The 19,969-nt window shown below is 33.6% G+C and overlaps 1 pseudogene; it reads right to left on the minus strand.

Annotated features, from left to right (window-relative positions):
• Positions 1-17,897: 17,897 nt before the first annotated feature.
• Positions 17,898-19,609, minus strand: LOC110663185 (caffeic acid 3-O-methyltransferase-like; annotated as a pseudogene).
• Between the last annotated feature and the right edge of the window lie 360 nt (positions 19,610-19,969).

A 19,969-nucleotide genomic window follows, 5' to 3' on the forward strand; every position in this document is an offset into this window, starting at 1 on the left:
AATTAAAGGTCGAATCGGTAAATACTTCGAAGATCGGAAAATAATTAATGCAATAATTATAAGATTATAATTGTAATAATAAAATATTTATTTCTAAAAGTTCGGATTACATGATTTGTGGGATCTCTAGTGATCGGTTTGCATTAATATTGTTGTAGTTTATTTTGGTGACCTGTAGAGATCGGATTGCATTAAAATTGACTACATCATTTCGTGATCTCTAGAGAGCAGATTACATTGAAAATAAAATACATCATTTGGCGATCTCGAAGACGATGGAACATCCCATCTAAAGGACCTATGTCAAAGTCAACATTGTGGCGATCCACAGATGTCATCGATCAAACCGAAACATTGTCGAACACAATGTGAAGGAAAGCGCTGTCAACACCCAATGTGGTGAGAAGTCAATAAACTTGGAAGAGCAACCGCAAGTCGGCGAACATTAGTAGTCTTCTCGGCGAAAATCGTTCATTGATTATACGGTCGGACGACTCGTGATCGACGCGATCAAGGTCCGCGATCTAGATCGGTAATGGTCGATTCTCTCACCATCATCGGTAAGGTTATCACAATTATTCGAGCACGGTCATAAATTTTCATGGAAATAAAGAGGTCCATCGAAAGGGATCAACGACCACAATCATGGCGAACTTCTGCGAGCTAGGCTGGAAAGTAAGAAGGAAGAGAGGAAAATCGAATGAAGAAAGTCTCTTCTGTGGGTATATAGGGAAAATCGGGCATTTATTGCTAAGCGGCAGCGGGCGCTTCGAATCGAGAATTAATGCTTTGACGACCGGCGATTAAGAAATATTGGAATAATAGAGATCGGAAGAGGGGAGAACGGTATGCAAGATAGGAGAAGGATTACATTTAAAAGACCTGAAAAGATGGGAGGTAGGGAGACAAAGAGAATAAGACATCTCCTGGCAATTATCGTCATAATCGAGCAGGTAGTTAAAGCGTTGCAGAAAATCTCAGCATGCGCCCGATCGCTCGCATTTACGACATGCGTCGTCGAACGATCTTGTACATCATAATCTCCACCTTTTATCTTACTTGTAAGGACGAGCTTGGAGCAATTGGATCGAATAAGAAAACGACAATGTCAGCGCCTTTCCCGACCTCGATCACCGGACAAGAAAATTTGGGACCGTCGATTAGAAGAAGAAATGACAAATATTCTGAAGGGAATCTCACCGTCCGCTCGATCCTCTTTAATTCTGAGCCTCGAATCATGTCCTTCAAATCGACCCTCCATCTCCTCAAAATAGATCCCGACCTTCATGGGAGCACCGATTCTATAAATACTGCATGAAAACTGCTTGAGGGACGAAAAAAGGAAGTTACTATAGCGGAAGAACTCTGAAATTTAATTCAGATCGTTACTCAGCTTTCATAAGAAGAACTTTTGAAACTAGTTTTCTGAAGTATTTTCTTAAAAAGATTTTGAACACTGAAACTTTCCATTTTCAGCTCGTTCATCATCCCACAGCGTTCACATTTTGCAGTTCCTTGTTATCTTTATATTCACTTCCATCATCCATGTTCGATCTCGTTTAAACTCGAGTATAATTTTGACTCGATTGCATTTAGTGAAGCACTCTTTGTTCCAAGGCGAACCTTATTCTACCGGTTATCAATTTGCAATCTTATTGCGTTTTGTGATTTTCGGTTAGTTCACTAGAATCGACTCCTTACAGGTCAGTATTCATGTGGCCATTTTATTAAGTTTAGTTCTTGTTTTACGCATTCCCATTCTTTTTTCTTTATGTATGTTATTTTCTTTAAGTTCATATCATGCTAGAAAGATACAGAGAAAGGTTGTACTCTAGTTTATTTCCGTGTCGATACCTTTGTTAATCTTTATTATTTCTGAGCGTAAGTCATCTAGTTCTAAGCGATACATAAGCAGAGGGATGAGATGTAGGTAACGGCAACTTAAGAGTCCATTTGAAAAATGAAAGGTCTGAATAATAAGCCTGGAAAATGGTAAAGCTGAGTCACTAGAATAACTCAATAGGTCTTAGGCAATACGTCATAAGACGAGTAAACCAAACCTGATAACTAAATGGAATAGATCGCTACTAAAAATGCTGGTGGCGACCATATAGGAAAGTCGAGGATTGGTTGGCATCCCCGCCAATTCTAAGGTACCAATAAGTTAAAGAAGTCCGCATGCACTTCGACAACTTTGAACGTCAGAACCCTTAGCCTTAGATTCTCTCAATAGGTAAAATTTAGAGAGATCGGAAAGACCCTTATCTGACTACCGTTTAAATAGAAGAGATCAGAAAGGAGTCTTTATCCGATCCTCAACCAGAATTTCAGCAAATATTTAAAAGAGATCGGAAGAGAGTTTTTATCCGGTTCTCAAGCTTAAAAATTTTAAAGAGATTGGAGGAGAGTTCTTATCCGTTTCTCAAGCTTAAAAATTTTAATAAATATTAAAAGAGATCGGAGGAGATTTCTTATCCGGTTCTCAATCTAAAATTCAAATAAATATTAAAAGAGATCGGAGGAGAGTTCTTATCCGTTTCTCAAGCTTAAAAATTTAATAAATATTAAAGAGATCGGAGGAGAGTTCTTATCCGGTTCTCAAGCTTAAGAATTTTAATATTAAAAGAGATCGGAGGAGAGTTCTTATCCGGTTCTCAATCTAAAATTTAAATAAATATTCAAAAGAAATCGGAGGAGAGTTCTCATCCAATTCCAAAAATTGAATTCTAATAAAATAGCCCTTCAAACAAAACTAATATACAACAGTAACTCACTAAGGTTACCTCATTTACTTATGTATCTGGGTAATCCAAACTTAGTGAAAAATTAAATATTCCTTTTTGTTAAAAGGATTAACATTTCCATTCAAGCCCTCCTAACTAATTTATAAAATACGAAGTTAAATCTACTCACCCTTATTAAGGGACGAGGTGGGGTGCCTAACACCTTCCCCACCCGTTTACGGACCCCGAACTTAGAATCTCTGTTTTGAAGTGGTTTTATTTCAATTTATCTTCACAAATGGTTTTCTTTAGTTTCCCTCAAAACTAAGGTGGCGACTCCTCATTCTTTTCCACTTCGGTGAGGGTTCGTTCAGGCGACCGCAAAATCCCTTGCGACACTATGGAAGAAGGGGATCATTCAGTCGATCAATCAATTAAGGCTGAGGTACAAGGGGAAGCCCCAGCCCTTCAAAATGTGAGTGGATTAGCTACACTAGCCCCCTCAATACCGCAGTTCCCTGCTCAATTTGCTCAGCAGATGGCTGCGATGTTCCAACAGATGGCTGGTAATATGCCCACTCAAGCCCCACTACAGACACCAGTAGTACAACCACAACCTTCAGCTAGGCAGTATGATAAGCTGATTAAGTATGGAGGCTATTGAGTTCAAGGGAACAGTGGATCCGCTAGAGGCAGAACAATGGTTGGAAAGGATGGAAAGAGTTTTTAGGAAGCTGCACTGCACCGATGAGCTGAAGTTTGAATAATCAATCTCACTTCTACAGGGGAATGTATATGACTGATGGAAAACCATTCCTCACAGTTTGGTGGAACCCCCAGTGCTGATATGGGACGATTTTCTTAGAGAGTTCAGACAGAAATATGTCCCAGATGACTATGCAGACCAGAAGCTGCAGAAGTTCTTAAGGCTGAAGCAAGGGGACAAAATAGTGGCAGAATATGAGAGAAACTTCTCTCTGTTGAGTCATTATGCAGGAAGCCTGCTTACCACTCCTAGAGACAGATGTAAACGTTTTGAGGCCAGGTTAAGGCCTAGTCTAAGAATGTAAGTTGTGGGGTTTCGACACTAAAATTTCTCAGAGCTAATATCGCAAGCCCTGGAACTGAAAAGAATTGAGAATGAAGAAACAGTTAAAAAGGGTACTGAAGAAAAAGAGAAAACTAGAAAGACTACTGATCAAGTTCCTGATAGTGGGTCAGGAATGAGAAAGCACTTTGGAGGATCTAGCTCACGCGAATCGGGTAGAGGTAGATCTTTTGGATAGAAACTACCCCGATCCGATCAATAAACTCAGCAAACACCTAGAAATGCGCTGTCGGATCTACTTTGTGAAACTTGTGGTAAACCACACAGTGGGGTATGCTATAGAGCCATAGGAGCATGTTTTAATTGTGGAGGGACTGGTCATTTTGCTAAGGATTATATAAATCCATGCCGTTCTGGATCATTTACTACACCAGAGGAATCAGCCCAAGTTTCTACCCCAAAGAGTTCCCCATCAGTTAGTAGAGGCAGAGGTAGAGGTAGGGGTAGTACACCTGGAAGTCAGAGTACTGTGAATCAGCCAGAAAAAGGTGATGCTTCAGCTAGAGTATACACTATACAGCAGAGGGAAGAGGCTGAGACTTCTAACATTATTGCTGATACTTTCTCAATTTTTAACTAAGATATATATATATGTATTGTTTGACCCGAGGTCTGCATACTTTTATGTTAGTGCCAGCATTGTTTGCCTTCCTGCTGTCCCTCGTATAAAAATAAATTTTGATATGTTAGTAACTAGTCTTTTTCGAATTAGTTTTGGAAAAGTTTGCTAGTGAAAGACATTTCCTAGAATACGATAAATTATTGAAAATCGATAGATAAAAGAGTTATGGAAGTAAAAATTTAAACAGTTGGTTTAGATGTAACAAAGAAATGTTACGAATATGAGTAAGATTATTGACTAGAATGGTCAGAGGACCAATGATTAGACAAATAATTCTAATATGACTACAATAGTCATTCAATAAGGAAACATGAATTGAAATATTAAACAGAACGATAGTAAGAGAAGATTAATGTTATACAAACAAATTAAATATTATATTATATTGTTAAAAGTCTTACACAAACTCAAAGGAAAGAAGATTATACGATTATATAGAAAGGAGAAAAACTAAGTTTTCACCCCATAGGACCACACAAAGTCCTAAAAAGAGTGGATTCATTAGCACATGGAATTGCTTACCTCTAAAAAGTGAAATAAATTTAAATTCAATGTATGATGGGAAAACTCATAAAGATCTTGGCACATGAGGTGAAGCAGCTGAGAAATAAATGTATACGTTTAGTTAAGGTGTTATGGACCATTATTCAGATTATGAAGTTATATGAAAATATATGAAAGACATGAGAAAACAAACGTATGACCATTTTGGGATAAATATTGGAAAAAATTTCACGGATGAAATTTCTTTTAAGGGGAGAGAATTATAACACCCTTATATTTGGTAGTGCGTTCTACTGTTTCAGTGATCAGTGTCTGTCCGGACGGCTAGAAAGCTTAGAATTACACTTAAATGTTAGTGAGGAGAGATAAAATGATGAAATATAGGGTAAGAAAAACAAAAGAAAAATAAGAGCAATAAAATGTAATTAGGTTAAATGAGCCAGAAACCGTAGCGATGGGTGACCGCACTGGGAAGTTGCGGCGAGGACCGTTAACTAGCCCTGGACCACGGGGAACCCTGAAAAATATTTTTGAGACTTAAATAAATATCTATTGAAGTATAATTGACATTGAAAATATAAAAGAAAATTTAATGAGTTAGTATAAATAAAAACGAAAAATCAAGAAACCGATAAAAATCGGTATTACTGAAAAATCGGGAATACAAACCGAATAGGGGCATTTTGCTCATTTGACACCCCGAGTTGACTTTTAACCTAAATGTACATTAAAAATAAGTGATATTAAACTTTGAAAATGTCATGAAAAATAAGAAATGTGGTACATATTATAAATAGTGGAAGTTGGTGGCATAATTGCAAAATTAAGAAACTTTGGATTATTTAAATAATTAAGCAAGGTTAGTGCTCCACTAACCATGAATTATGGGACCTATATAAGCCTTGTTGGATAGAATAATAAGTCATCTTCAACCTCTCAATCTTCAGCCGAATTGAACACCATTAAAACACCATGGACGACCACCATGCATAAGCTCCACTCCACCATCTTCAAGTCACTATTTCTCCTAGTTGTCTTCATTAAAGTTGATCACTACACTTTGGGAAGGATATTGGCAGCAAAAAGGAAGAGATTTGGAGAAGTTTTGACAAGTTCAACTTAAGGTAAATGTCCAATTTTCCTTCCTTTCTTTGTTAAAGTTTGTGTTAGTGTTGAAATAAGTAATTTGATGAAGAAATTTTGAGATTCTGATGAGTTATTGTTATGTGCTATTTTCAGCAGCCATGGAAAGGGAAGGCAAGTGAAATTTTCTTCATGTATTTGATGATGTTTAATGGAAATTAAGTTTGATTAAAGAAATTTGATGTATTGGTTAGTTAATTTTGTGTGTTTATGTATTTGAGCAATTGATTTTGGGAGCTTGAAAGCAATTGAGGGAGACATTTATAAATTGACCAATTTAGCAGCCTTGTGGTGCATTGAAAAGTGTTTAATTTCATGAAAATTGTTTGGTAAATTATGGTACCAAAGATGGCAGTATGTGTATGTAATTATTATTGGGAAATTAGATGTGTTAATGAGAGATATTCATGTGTATGTATTGTTGAAATTGGACTTTGAAATTTTGAGTTGTAATTGGTGTATTGTGAATTGTTATATTCTGCCCAAGTTGACCAAAATGTGATGTGTTGAGTGGTTATGATTTGGTACCAATTCAGAATTGGGTAGAGAAGTGGACTTATAACAAGGTGAATATGCAATTGATAGATGTTTGAGTAATGTGTTTAAGGGCAGTATGTAATTAAGCTTATAACCCTAATTGTGTGACCCCAATTGGTATGAGGCAAATTGGAGGCAAAACTAGACATAAAATAGGCCAACTTTCATGTAGAAATGTTGTAAAAATTCTATCCAGAAACTGCCCATAAAATTGACCTAATCCGAAATTGTAACATTGTAAACCCAGAAATTGACCATATGAATAGTAGTCAGTCTTTTGGCCATAACTCACTCAAAACAGGTCCAAATGATCTGAAATTTATACCGTTAGAAAGCTTAGACATAGGGCTACATCTTTTGTGAAGATCACAGAACCCAGAAATGCCATTTACCAAGTTAATTTGCTTGTACAAATTCAGTCACAAAATCTGCCAGAATTGACTTGACCTAAAATTGACCTAAAATTTGCAATAAGAAAGCAACCTGTCCAGCATTAGCAAAATGACCATAACTTGGTCCAAAAAACTCCAAATGACATGAAATCAGTGCCAAAATGTCACTAAGACATAAACCTACAATATTACTCTTTTGACCAGGACTCAGAAACAAAGGGAAATAAGTCAATTAGCTAGGTCAAAGTAGTGCACCAAATCTAAAAAATTGTAATAAAATGCAGTAAGCTTTAAAATGAAATTGGTAGCATATACTAACACTTGAGGACTATAAAATATGACATATTGGTAACATTAAAATTAATTCACCTAGTGTATATTAAAGGTCAATATTATAAGTTGACTAATGAAATGAATGGAACTGAATAGTACCAATAAAATTTAATTATTGAATTTTATTATTAGAAACAATTTAACTGAGTGCTAAAACACTTTAAATTATATGTTTCAGTTAACCACTGAGTCAAAGCCAAGAGGTGACTCATCCGAGGCCTATGCACAATACTTTTTATATTCACTGCTTTTACTAGAAAATTTATTTGGAGAAATGAGTTGTGAATTTATGGCTTTAGAAAATTTATTTGAGAAAAGTTTATTGCTTATTTTAGAAATGGAGATTTGAAATGAGGTTTATTTGATGGCTGCCTAAATTACATTTGAACATTATAGTTTTAAATTGTGTTTGTGCACAACATTTTAAATTCATTGTTTTTACTAAAAAGCTAATTGAATAAGAGTTATGAATAATTTTTTATTGTTTTGGTCTTGGGAATTTTATTTGAAAACTTGTGTGTTGCCTATGTTGTAAATAGAAATTTTGAGATAAAATGTGATTTATGGTTTGTATGAAATATTTAAATATTATGATTTGAAATTGTTTTTGATTTACACTTAGCATGGCAATGTCACTATGTTCCTCCTCCATTTATGGGGTGAGTATGACTATATTTCTCCCTCTCTGACTTGCCAGTTCGAGGTGAGTTTGGATGAGAACTCATTATCTAACTAGCTACCTCCCTCATTGATTTCGATTAGTGGGGTGAGTATGCCTTGTCATGGTGTACAACATGACTTGTTTGGAAATTTTGTGTCATGACCTAAGTTATGCTATTGATTCGCAATACTGTGTTTATTAAATTGTTTGATCAAATTTGTGTTATATGAGCTTTGAAAATTGTGACATGAAATTGTGAATTATTTGAATTGTGAATTGTTAATAAATATTTTATATACCGCATTTTAAATTTTTATTGTGCACCACTGAGTAAATTTTACTCAGCAATAGCTTTTTCATTGCTGTCGCAGGTAGACCAACAGATAAAGCAGCAGAATAGGATGCTTATGACTTCGCTTTGGGATTTTACTGGGTATAATGAGTATACCACTTCCTTATAAATATTATTATAATGTATGTGAACTGTATGTATATATTGTACTTGGTCTTGAGCAGTTGTAAAATAAAGTTGTAAATTATTTTGGCCTATCAAAATGTTGTATTACAATTCTCTTATTTCAGTTTTTGAAATAGTCAGTTATTTTGCACTTTATTTTTTTGGAATTGCTGAAATTGAGTTTAACTTGTGTTGTGAAAATTGATTTGCGTTGAGCTATTATTGGAGTTGGGGATTGAAACAAATATATTGGAAGTGCTTTTTTTTATAGGTTTTTGAAGAACTATTTTTACAAAATACAGAAGGCACTCTGCCGAAATTTTTTATAAAATTTATGGCTATTTCAGACCTAATGTGTGATTTAACTTCGACTAAAAAGTTTTAACACCTGTCAAAAGTGCTCACCACTTTAAAAAGAAGTAAGAAATTGTTTAAAATCCCTTGTAGTGTATTAATGGGATATCAGTAGGCGAAGTTTGGTAATTCATTATGTATACTACGAGATCATGTTATTCCTTATGGAAGGGTAAGGTGTGATATCATGAAATTGTATCTTATAAACATTTATTTCTCTTTTAATAGCATGTATATTTTCTTTTAATATAAATTGTTTATATTTAATTTAAAATGCCCTTTAACAGCTTGTTAGATGTTTCATTCTTAAGGTGTTAAGAATATGAGTAATGGAATAATCTAGTACAAGTGTTATAAATTTTAGTTCACAATCTAGGATATCTCATTAGGTATGATTTATCCAGATAGATTGTCACCTTTGTCTGTTTTCATGGATTAGTTGTTAGCAGTATGCCCTAGAGCATATCATTTAGTATGTATCTTGTACATATTTTTATTAATAAAAGGTATTTCCACTTTTCCGTTTACATAATATATTTATGTGTAATAGAAAAGGTCCATTGATATTTTGTTAGAAATATTATTCTTAAGTTGTTAAGAATATGAGTGATAATATTTCTAGCACAAAGTATCATAAATAGGTTCACAATCGAGGATACTTCATAATAAGGACATAACTTATCCAGAAAAATTGTATTCATATTTGTTCCCAAGTTATTTATATGAGATATAAATAAGATGGAATGGTGAGTCTCATGTCATATAACAAACATGATAGGCACTTATAAATGATAAGTAGGCTGAACCAGTGACACTTATGACAAGCACATGGAGTTTACTCTTGTCAATGTTTTGTCATAAATCATATCAGTGCATATAATCTTTAGACCTGAGATAGCACTGTTATCTTGTATATAGGTAGTTTGAGTTTGATACTGCTTTCATACTTGTACTATGTATGAGTATATGGGCATCTGTTGGCTCCTACTAGTTATATATGGAGGTAGGTGTTGATCAAGATGGAATCTGTTCCTCTTAGTAAATAGAGATAAAATCTTATGTTCATTTAATTATTCTTGATGTTTCAAGTTCCTGGCTAGGACGGATAGATTTATTCAGAAAAGAGTTTTTGATGAGAAAATCTTTTTAATCAAGAACTGCAATTAAAAGAGAACATAATATTCATAGCAAATGGAGTTTGACATAAATCATGACTCTAGCTTGAGTTGGGATTTTGTAACAGAGAGATTCTAGTGCATGGTAACATATGATTATAGGTTCATTTAAGGTAAACCTTATTACTAATTGGGTGGCCATGGCATGCTATGCTAGGTGTTAACCATGGTCTATAAGGTTCATAAAATGATTTAGAGAAATCATTTATGGTAAGAAAGAGTTCTGATGATATTAAGAGTTGATATCATATCTCATTGCCAATTAGTGATGAGCCTAGTAAGTCACACACATGCACAAGTTATCACCTATTTAAATATGATTTAATTAATTAATTAAAAAGTTTAATTGATTAATTAAATAGGTTTAGTTTGCAATTAAATTGCAAAGTCCCTAGCATGACTTGAAACTAAATCTAGATTATTGGATGTATAGTATAAGTTAAATTTATATTTAAAGTGTTTAAATATGAATTTAATTAATGAGAAATTAATTTATAGAGATTGATTAATTAATTTATATTTGATATAAATTAGAAGAAGAAAAATAATTATTTTGGGTTAAGAACTCAAAATTAAGACACAGGGGCATTTTGGCCATTTCACAGTGTGACACGTGGCACCATGAGATGGTGACACATGGGATTACACATAAGCTTGTCAAATGTTTTTTAATCATGTAAGATGATTAAAATCAAGATTAAATATAGGTTTGACACTTGGCACAATGTGATTGGGTCACTTAAACCTAGAGCTAATCAAAGGGTGACATGTGGCAAGGGTTTAATGTGTTAACCTAGCTATATAAGTGTTGTTATGAAAAAAAAAAACAACCAGCAGCCACTCCTCTCCTTTGTCACGCCATTTTCAGGTTCTCCATCTATTCTTCTTCATCTCTCATCAATTCAAAGAGATTAGCCACCAATCTCTTGAATTAAGAACACTAGAAATTGTTTCTAGTGTCCTGTTTACATCTCTAATCTCTTAAAAGGCAGAACTTGAATTTCTAATTAATAAAAAAAGCTTTAGAAGCTGTTCAAGGGCTGCCATAGGTGTTCTTGGTGTGGACAAGCTAGAGGGATAACATTTAGTGTCCTGAAGACAAATCTCAAAAGCGCAGACACGCTGCAGTGGAAAAGAGAAAATCACAGAAAAGAGCTGATAAGTAGGTCAAATAATTAGGTCAGGGCTCTAAAAGAAATATTGAATTATTTGCAAACCGGATCAGACCGACAAGGGGCAAATTGGTCAATTCACCCCTAGAGGTGACCCGTGACCTAACTGTCCAATAAAATCGGAGAAATGAAAATTTTGAAATATATATTTAAATTAAAGAAGTGTGGAAAAAGAAAGGAAAAAGAAAAGAAAATAAAATAAAAGAATAATGACATCACTAGGGTGACATCATCCATGACATCAAAATTAAATTTAATTTAATTATCATTTTGACCAAGTCAATTTTTATGATAAATACAATTAAAAGAAAAAAAATAAAAATAAAAATGCCATTTATCTTCTTCTTTAGGTCGCCCCTCATCTCTCTCCTCTCTCTTAATTTTTTTTCAATTCCTCCATTGAAACACATATCAAGCTCTCTTAAACCCTAATTTGTGCCATGAAATCCCTACATCTTTTAATTAAAACTTGTATTTGAGCTTTGATAAGAAGATTTATGGAGGAAGAAAGGAAGAAATTTGAGAGCTTAAGAAGATTGGAAAGTTGTACATAAGGTTAGTAAAGATGTTCTTAATCATCTCTTTAATTTTACCTTTGAACATATATTTTAAATTAGAATTGGTAAGAATTGAAACAAATTGACAAGTTAAGGAATTCATAGGGAATTCGGCAGCCATGGGGATTGAGGGAATTAGTGTGTTTTGGATTAATAAATCATGTATACAAGTCCATTTGAGTGTGTGGGTATTAGTAGAGTACTTTAATTTCATGAATTGAGGCATTTAGGAATTAGGGTTCTTGAACAATAGGGAAAATTAGGGCAAAAATTATGGCTTTTTGAAATTGAACCAAATTAAGACTCAAAATGGTCAATTGGGACCATTTAGAGTGTGTTTGAATGGTTTGAAGAAAAGTCAAATTCGAATTAGTTAGGGGTCCCAATCTGGCAGTTTGACCTAGGTCCTTTTCAGGGACCAAAACGGAAATTCTGCCAACCCAATCGGTATGAGGCCAATTGGGAATGCAAATAGACACATAATGACACAATTTTCATGTAGAGACCATGCCCAGAAAATGATATTAACATAGTGAATAATTAGGTCAAATCCGGATATTATGCACTGTCACTGTACCAAAATGACCAAATAAACAGTATTTGTTCATTTAGCCATAACTTGGGCTAGACAGGTCCAAATGACCTGATTTTTGTGGCATTGGAAAGGTATGACATAGCTCTACAACTTTCATGAAGAACACCAGCCCAAATTCTGCCCATAACCAAGTCATTTTGCTACCCAAATTTAATTGTCCAAAACTGCTAGAATTAATAAAGTGCCCAGAAATTTTGGGTATCACTAATTCGGCCAGCCTTAGAAAAATAATTATATCTTGGGCTAAAAAACTCTAAATAGAGTGATTCAAAAATGAAATTAAAGATAAGACAATAAAGAACAACTTTGATGAATGACACTTAGCCAAATTCCCACGGTAACCAGACCAATAGAACATTGCAAAATAAGGGATCAAAACTGAAAAATTGAGAATTCTCTTAGGAGACCTAGGAATTAAAATGGCAACCAAGACCAACAAATTAGGCACTCAAAATGTGGTATGTGGGTGTAATGAGAATTGGTATACCTATTTAGTGTGAGAAAGTCAACATTTTGACCCAATGGTCAAATGAATAGTAACCACCATAATCAATAATACAAAGAACTCAATTTATGGGATTATATAAGTAAAGTTTAAATGCAAATTTTAATTATTAAAATTATGGTTAAACATAATTTGAATAAATATTGAAACATCTTAATTGTGTGCTTCAGTGGAAAAAGGGCATTATGAAGAAAGGAATCGACAAGAGTGAAATAAGGAAAGACTAATTACGAGATTTGTGCATAATAAACTTATTTAAGTATTTCTTATTGAAATTTGATTTAGTATGTAATATGAATAGTTTTTAATTGTTTTGGCTTTGAGAATTTTATTTAGAAATTATTGTGTTGCCTACTTTGTAAATGAAAATTTTGAGATAAAATGTGATTTGTGGTTTGTATGAAATATTTAAATGTTGTGATTTGAAATTGTTTTTTATTCACACTTGACATAATAGTCCCTTACTATTTTTCTCCTCCACTTGTGGGGTTGAGTTTGATATTTGATCATTTTCCTCCCTCTTTAGCTTGCCAGTCTGAGGTGAGTTTGGATAAGTACTCATTAGCTAGCTAGCCACCTCCCTCATTGATTTCGATTAGTGGGGTGAGTTTGTATTGTCGTGGTGTACAACACGACAAAGTTTAGAAATTTTATGTCATGGCCTAAGTTGTGTTATTAATTGGCAACACTGTAATAAAAAACAATTTGAATTGTGTCATGGCCTAAAATTTTATGTCATGGCCTAAAATTATGGTTAAACATAATTTGAATAAATATTGAAACATCTTAATTGTGTGCTTCAGTGGAAAAAGGGCATTCCGAAGAAAGGAATCGACAAGAGTGAAATAAGGAAAGACTAATTACGAAATTTGTACACAATAAACTTATTTAAGTACTTCTTATTGAAATTTGATTTAGTATGTAATATGAATAGTTTTTAATTGTTTTGGCTTTGAGAATTTTATTTAGAAATTATTGTGTTGCCTACTTTGTAAATGGAAATTTTGAGATAAAATGTGATTTGTGGTTTGTATGAAATATTTAAATGTTGTGATTTGAAATTGTTTTTTATTCACACTTGACATGATAGTCCCTTATATTTTTCTCCTCCACTTGTGGGGTTGAGTTTGATATTTGATCATTTTCCTCCCTCTTTAGCTTGCCAGTCTGAGGTGAGTTTGGATAAGTACTCATTAGCTAGCTAGCCACCTCCCTCATTGATTTCGATTAGTGGGGTGAGTTTGTATTGTCGTGGTGTACAACACGACAAAGTTTAGAAATTTTATGTCATGGCCTAAGTTGTGTTATTAATTGGCAACACTGTATTTATTAAATTGTTTGACTAAATTTGTGTTATAATAAGTTTTGGAAATTATGAAATATTTGAATTGTGATTTGTCGATGAATGTTTTATATTAAGCGTTTATGAAATATTTAAAATATGACTTGAAATTATGAAACATAATTATAAAATGTTTGAATTATGATTTGTTAATGCATGTTTTATTTATAGTATTTTAAATTTTATTGTGCACTACTGAGTAAATTTATACTCAACGATAGCTTCCTTTGCTATCGCAGATAGGGGCAAGGAGAAAGCAGCAGAGTGAGCTGCTGTTGATAAGACTACACTGACTTTTTATACAGATATTTATTTATACACTTGTAGCTTAATTTTGGTGTAAAAATAGAATGTTCATATATATATATATATATATATATATATATATATATTAATGTAAATTGAGCAGTTGTACAGTACTTTTGTAATAATATTATTTTTGAGATTTTATGTTTGTAAACTCAATTGTGAATGCACATTTAAATATTTTAAATGCAATGTGAATGGGTTTATTTAATTGTTTTGAAAATACTATGAATTATGGAGATTGAGTTGATTTGTGTTGAATTGAGTTATTGGTGGTTGAGATTTGATGAAGTGTACTATTTGGAAGTGCTTTTTACATGTTAAAATTTTTAGTTTTTCTCTATTACAGCCGGCACTCTGTCGAAATTTTTACAAAAATTGCGAAAAATAGAATTTGTCAAATATTTTACTTAGTTTTTAAACTTCAGTTAAAAATTTTTAATTCCTACAAAAAATGCTCGCCACCTTCAAAAAGAGATAAATTATTTTAAAATACCTTGTAGTGTATTTAATGGGTTATCGATAGGCGAAATTCGGTAATTCATTAACTATACTATGGGATCATGTTACGCCTTACAGAGGGATAAGGTATGACAAATATATTTAGTTTGTAATATGATTGCAAAGTCCCTAGCATGACTTGAAACTAAATTTATTTATGAAAGTATTCAAGTTAATATTTAAAGTGTTTAAATATAAATTTGATTAATTAAGCATAAGGTAAGAAATTTGATTTGGTCAATTTGACTAGTTTGACTAGGCCAAAAAGGAGGAAAGAAAGTGTAGGATTAATTAGTATTTTTGAATACTAATTAAATCAAAACTTTAATTTCTTAATTATATCAATTTGACAAGTAGTCTAATGGAGATTAGAAAGCACATTTAGTTGAAAAATCAAATGTGGACACTTGTAAATTAGATAATAATTAAGAAATTAGATATTTATGAGATAAAGAAGAGAAAAGAATTAATTTTTCTCTCTTCTTCTTCAAGTTGCTGTCCACTCTCTCTCTCTCCATAACTAAGCCTTGTTCTTCCTTTCTTGCTTAATTCAAGAGAGATTAAGTATTATGTCTCTTGAAATAAAAGTTGAGAAAAAGTTTCTCTTCACTTTCATAAGCTAAAAACCAAGAAAACCTAAAGCTCTTTTTCTTCCATGCTTGGCATCAAAGGAGCTTTTGGTTGATTCAAAGGAGCTTTGATCACTTTGCTTGTGTGGACAAGCTAGAGGACAAACAATTAGTAGTCTTCACTCCTCGGATTTAGTGTTGAATTTGATTCTGCGCCTAAAGGGTAAATTTTCATCAACTTTAACTTGTTAAATTTAGTGCTTTTATTTCGTAATGATAATTAGACATGTTAGCAATTGAAACATAATTTGTTATGATCAAATTATGTGTTTTTACAGTAGTATGTATGGTTTGCACGATGTATGAAATCTTAGGTGTAAAAAATTTTAAAAATGCTAACTTTACACCCTTAGGTGCATCTTTGCAACCTTAGGTGCACTAATCTTTCACAAATATCCATACAATGATATAAAGAGGAATTTTAATAATCTATTCAATTCATAAATTACAAACTAATTCTCAATCAAAATCAACAAAATTAGATTAATTTTACTGCTCAATATTTCCAAAAAAATCCAACAAATCTTAAAGGGGTTGTGTTGAATTTTTAATAATGGAATGATAAGAATCAAATAGAAATGAGGGAGATTAAGAGGAAAGAACAAAAAGGAGAAAGTGATGGAGTAGCAGATGGAGGAGAGAGAGGCTAGACAATTTATTCTCTTCCTACTTAGCTTCTTAGACAATCTTTCTTTGAAATTTTTAATTATTTTATGGATCAAAATTTTTAACTTTGTAGAGTCAAAATAAGTCAATAATATAGAATTTATATGAAAAAAAAAATTAGTGGGGTCATTTGACCTCACATCAATGCATGTGGCATTGCCACTAGATGCGGTTCATGGAATTTTTTTGTGAATATGGATATGTAAAACAGATAACAAATCCAATGCTCGAGTTAGAGCTGATATGAGAGAATAGTATATCAGATTAATTAGGGAGAAATAAAATACCTCCATAGATGATCTAATCTCTTTATATAAGATATAGACAATGATTGATTATGGTAATCAACTATATAATTATATGTATATCATTAGCTAATATAATTATATGATTATATTTCTATTTATAGTATATAATTATAAGTATGTTATATTTGACAATCTCACCAAGATTGCTTACATTTAATCAAGATTCTTTTCTTTTATTGAATGAGATTTACAATGATTGAATCGGCTAAACGAATATAATGAGGCTCATGGACTATCAAAAAAATTGAATTACTAGATTAATTATATATATATTTTAGAGAGCCATATTAGTATTAGATAGGGAATTTCGTCATATGGATGGACAGAAAACTTTAAAAGGTCAAGGACCTGCGTCTCCATGGGTCTTCTAAGTTTGTATAGATTACTCCTTTGTTAAAAGAAGGCAGTATCTAATGGGCTTGGATAAAAGGCAAGAGTTAGAGATGCAAGCCCAGCTTTATTGTTAGGCCTAATCCTTGAACCAAGTATCTTTGGTCCACTGAAATGGTTACACCACCAACCCAGACCACCCAAGGTGGCCAAAAAATTTTTTAAGGCCACCTCCCAAAGCTCCAGATCAAGCCCAAATTACCCAGCTTCTTCCATTAGCAGCAGGTGACTTACACAATCTGGTGTTACTGTCTTGAAACGTCATAGTGCTATTCATGCTGACGGGAGCAGTTTGAGGCAATCCATTCTGAAATCTGTGTTATTTTGGTGGCAACAAGCCATCTTCCTGTGAACCAAGAAGGTCAGATTTCTTTAAATCTTTCAAAAATAAGTGATGCATTGATATATGTTGCTATGATTCTTTAAAATTCTTGTTGAGGAAAGTATACACATTGAGGAATTTTCCTATGATTTGCGATTTAAATTGTGGAGGATTACCCTTGGTATTGCATCCTTAATGGCTTTCGGGTTTGGGTTATACACTTTGATAGTTTGTCTGTTTTCTTATTTTGCCTGGGCTTCCATTTTATTTTCAATACTTGAAATTCCTCACAATTTTAATAATTGTTGTGGTGCCAAACTTTCTATTTGGCAGGAACGTTTTGTTTGGATAATTTGGGATTTCATTTTTGAAATTTTTCTTGCCATTGTAAGGGAGAAGGCAATTGCAAAAATTCATATCCAATCAAGTTTAGTTATCTTCGTCTATTCAACTACTTGACTGGATAGACAATGAGGTGATTTGGATGCTCAACTGTGAATCTAGCTTAAAGGAAAAACCTGAGGAAAAGCTAACAACAGAAATTCCAGATGGTGGTTTGTTAAAAGACTATTTTGTGCCATGAAGGGAATGGGAGGGACTCAATTGCAATCATACCCAAATTTGTTTGCGAAATATTTTCAGCCTTACATAAAACAATGAAGTTGTTAGGCAAATTATTACTTGAATTACCTCTTTTGTGTTTGAACTACTACCTTGAGAACAAGGCTAAATTTTATGGGGTGGTGTTGATGCAGACATTGCAGAGATTAAAAGAGACTTAATCAGAAGTGTTTGAGGAACTCCACAAAAGAAAAACTAAAAGCACGAGATGCAACTTGAGCATGAGAAAACCCTGCCTCTTTAGCCAGAGTTTTGAATTCTCTCTCTGTTCTATCCTTTCGCTTCGGATTCATGTTTGTAAAGAGCAAATATGTCTGTAGCACGCTTTTATCTGCAGTATTAGCTCCAGTGGCTTCTGGAACTACCAAGTCCACTACTATCACTTTTCCATTACTTGGCAAAGCTTCATAGCAATTCTTTAACACTTTTAAGCAGGCTTGATCATCCCACATGTGAAGTACCCACTGTTCATTCAAAATTATAAGGCCATTTCACTTAAATGATTTGACATCCTATAGATAAGAGAGAGCTACTAATTAAACAAATCTTTCTGCATATATGAGATCTAACCTTAATGAAAATGGCTTCTCCTTTTGGAACACCCATGAACATATCTCCCGCAACATGCTCGATACCTGCAGTAAGCTTTGTATAATTGATTAAACTATTTTTGGAATTGAACAGGTTGTTAATTAACAAACAATTTAACACAATAGAATAGGATTACTTTCAATAAAATTTTGCTCAGTGCTACTGGTTAAGTCGTATCTAGGATTTCAAGGTCTTCTCGAGTTTGAGTCTCTCTCAAAGCCGAACCAGTTACAAAAAAACTCAATTAACTAAATAAAATACCTGTATAATAGGGCGATTTTTCTATAACTGAAGCCAAATCATAGTTGGTACACTTAATGGAAGGATACTTGGAAACGATCATGTTAAGGAGAGAACCGTCTCCCCCTCCCACGTCCACCAAGGACTTTAGACCTTGAAAACCATTTTATATGTCCAGAATTCTATGCATCAGTAGAGTGTTAAAGTCTCTCATGGAGTCCTTGAATTTTTCACAAAATTTCATATCTTTTCCCCTGTACTCCATAAGGCTCATCCCGTGTGCCTTTTCAAATGTACCACTTCCTTCAACAACTGCATCTTTTAAGTGGTACCTGTTACATGTTAGATTACAGTGAATTAGCCATAGTATTAAAAACTACAAAGAGACCAGTATATATTACCAAGTATCCAGGACAGCTTTGTCCTGTATAGTAGCTAGAAAGGGAGCCAAGCATCCCCCATCTTGGTTCTTGATGAAGTATTTGGCCACAGGTGCTAAACCATATAACCTATTAAGCTGTCCATCTTGGGTGCTGAAGGTTACAGAGGAAGTGAGAATAGAATTGCTAGCGAGAAGGAGGAGGATACGGTCTAGCAAAAGGGGGGCCATATGGGCTGTTGGGGCAGCAAGCTGGGAGGCAATTTGCGAAGAGGAAAGCAGGACGCCGGGACCAGCTTTCTCTATAATCTCAAGCACGCCTAGATCTGTTGCTGCCTTCAGGGCCACGGGTAGTACTGATGCACTGGCAAGTTGCATGGCATACTGACAGTGGTATTCTTCTTCTTCTACATTGGCAGCTGTAGAGGCTGCCATTTGGTTTTCCTTTGGATTTCATTTGGGTAAATTTGGTTCCCTATAAAACGATCGACCAGTTCTAGGTTTTGTTGTACGTGGAAACGTGAGATTGGAGTTCTGTTGCTTAATCTATCACGCCATTGACTTTTTAACTCCGTTGACTAATTTTCTATTTTTATAGGGCCTTGTTGGCTTGTTCTTCTTTGCATGGCTTAAAATGTCCAACACGTGCTGTTACCTTTTCTTGCCTTCTCTTTTCTTTATTTCTTTTTTATGTACCTTAAATATTTAACTTTTTTTTAGCAAAAATTAAGATAAAATACTTGTAAATTAGAATTTTTTTTTAAATGCCAAAGCCATAGCATTACGGGGCCCAAAAACATCATCGTACAAAATAGTCAAGAAAAGCACAGGTCTGC

The sequence above is a fragment of the Hevea brasiliensis genome, chromosome 7 (assembly GCF_030052815.1).
Source record: "Hevea brasiliensis isolate MT/VB/25A 57/8 chromosome 7, ASM3005281v1, whole genome shotgun sequence".
NCBI lineage: Eukaryota > Viridiplantae > Streptophyta > Magnoliopsida > Malpighiales > Euphorbiaceae > Hevea > Hevea brasiliensis.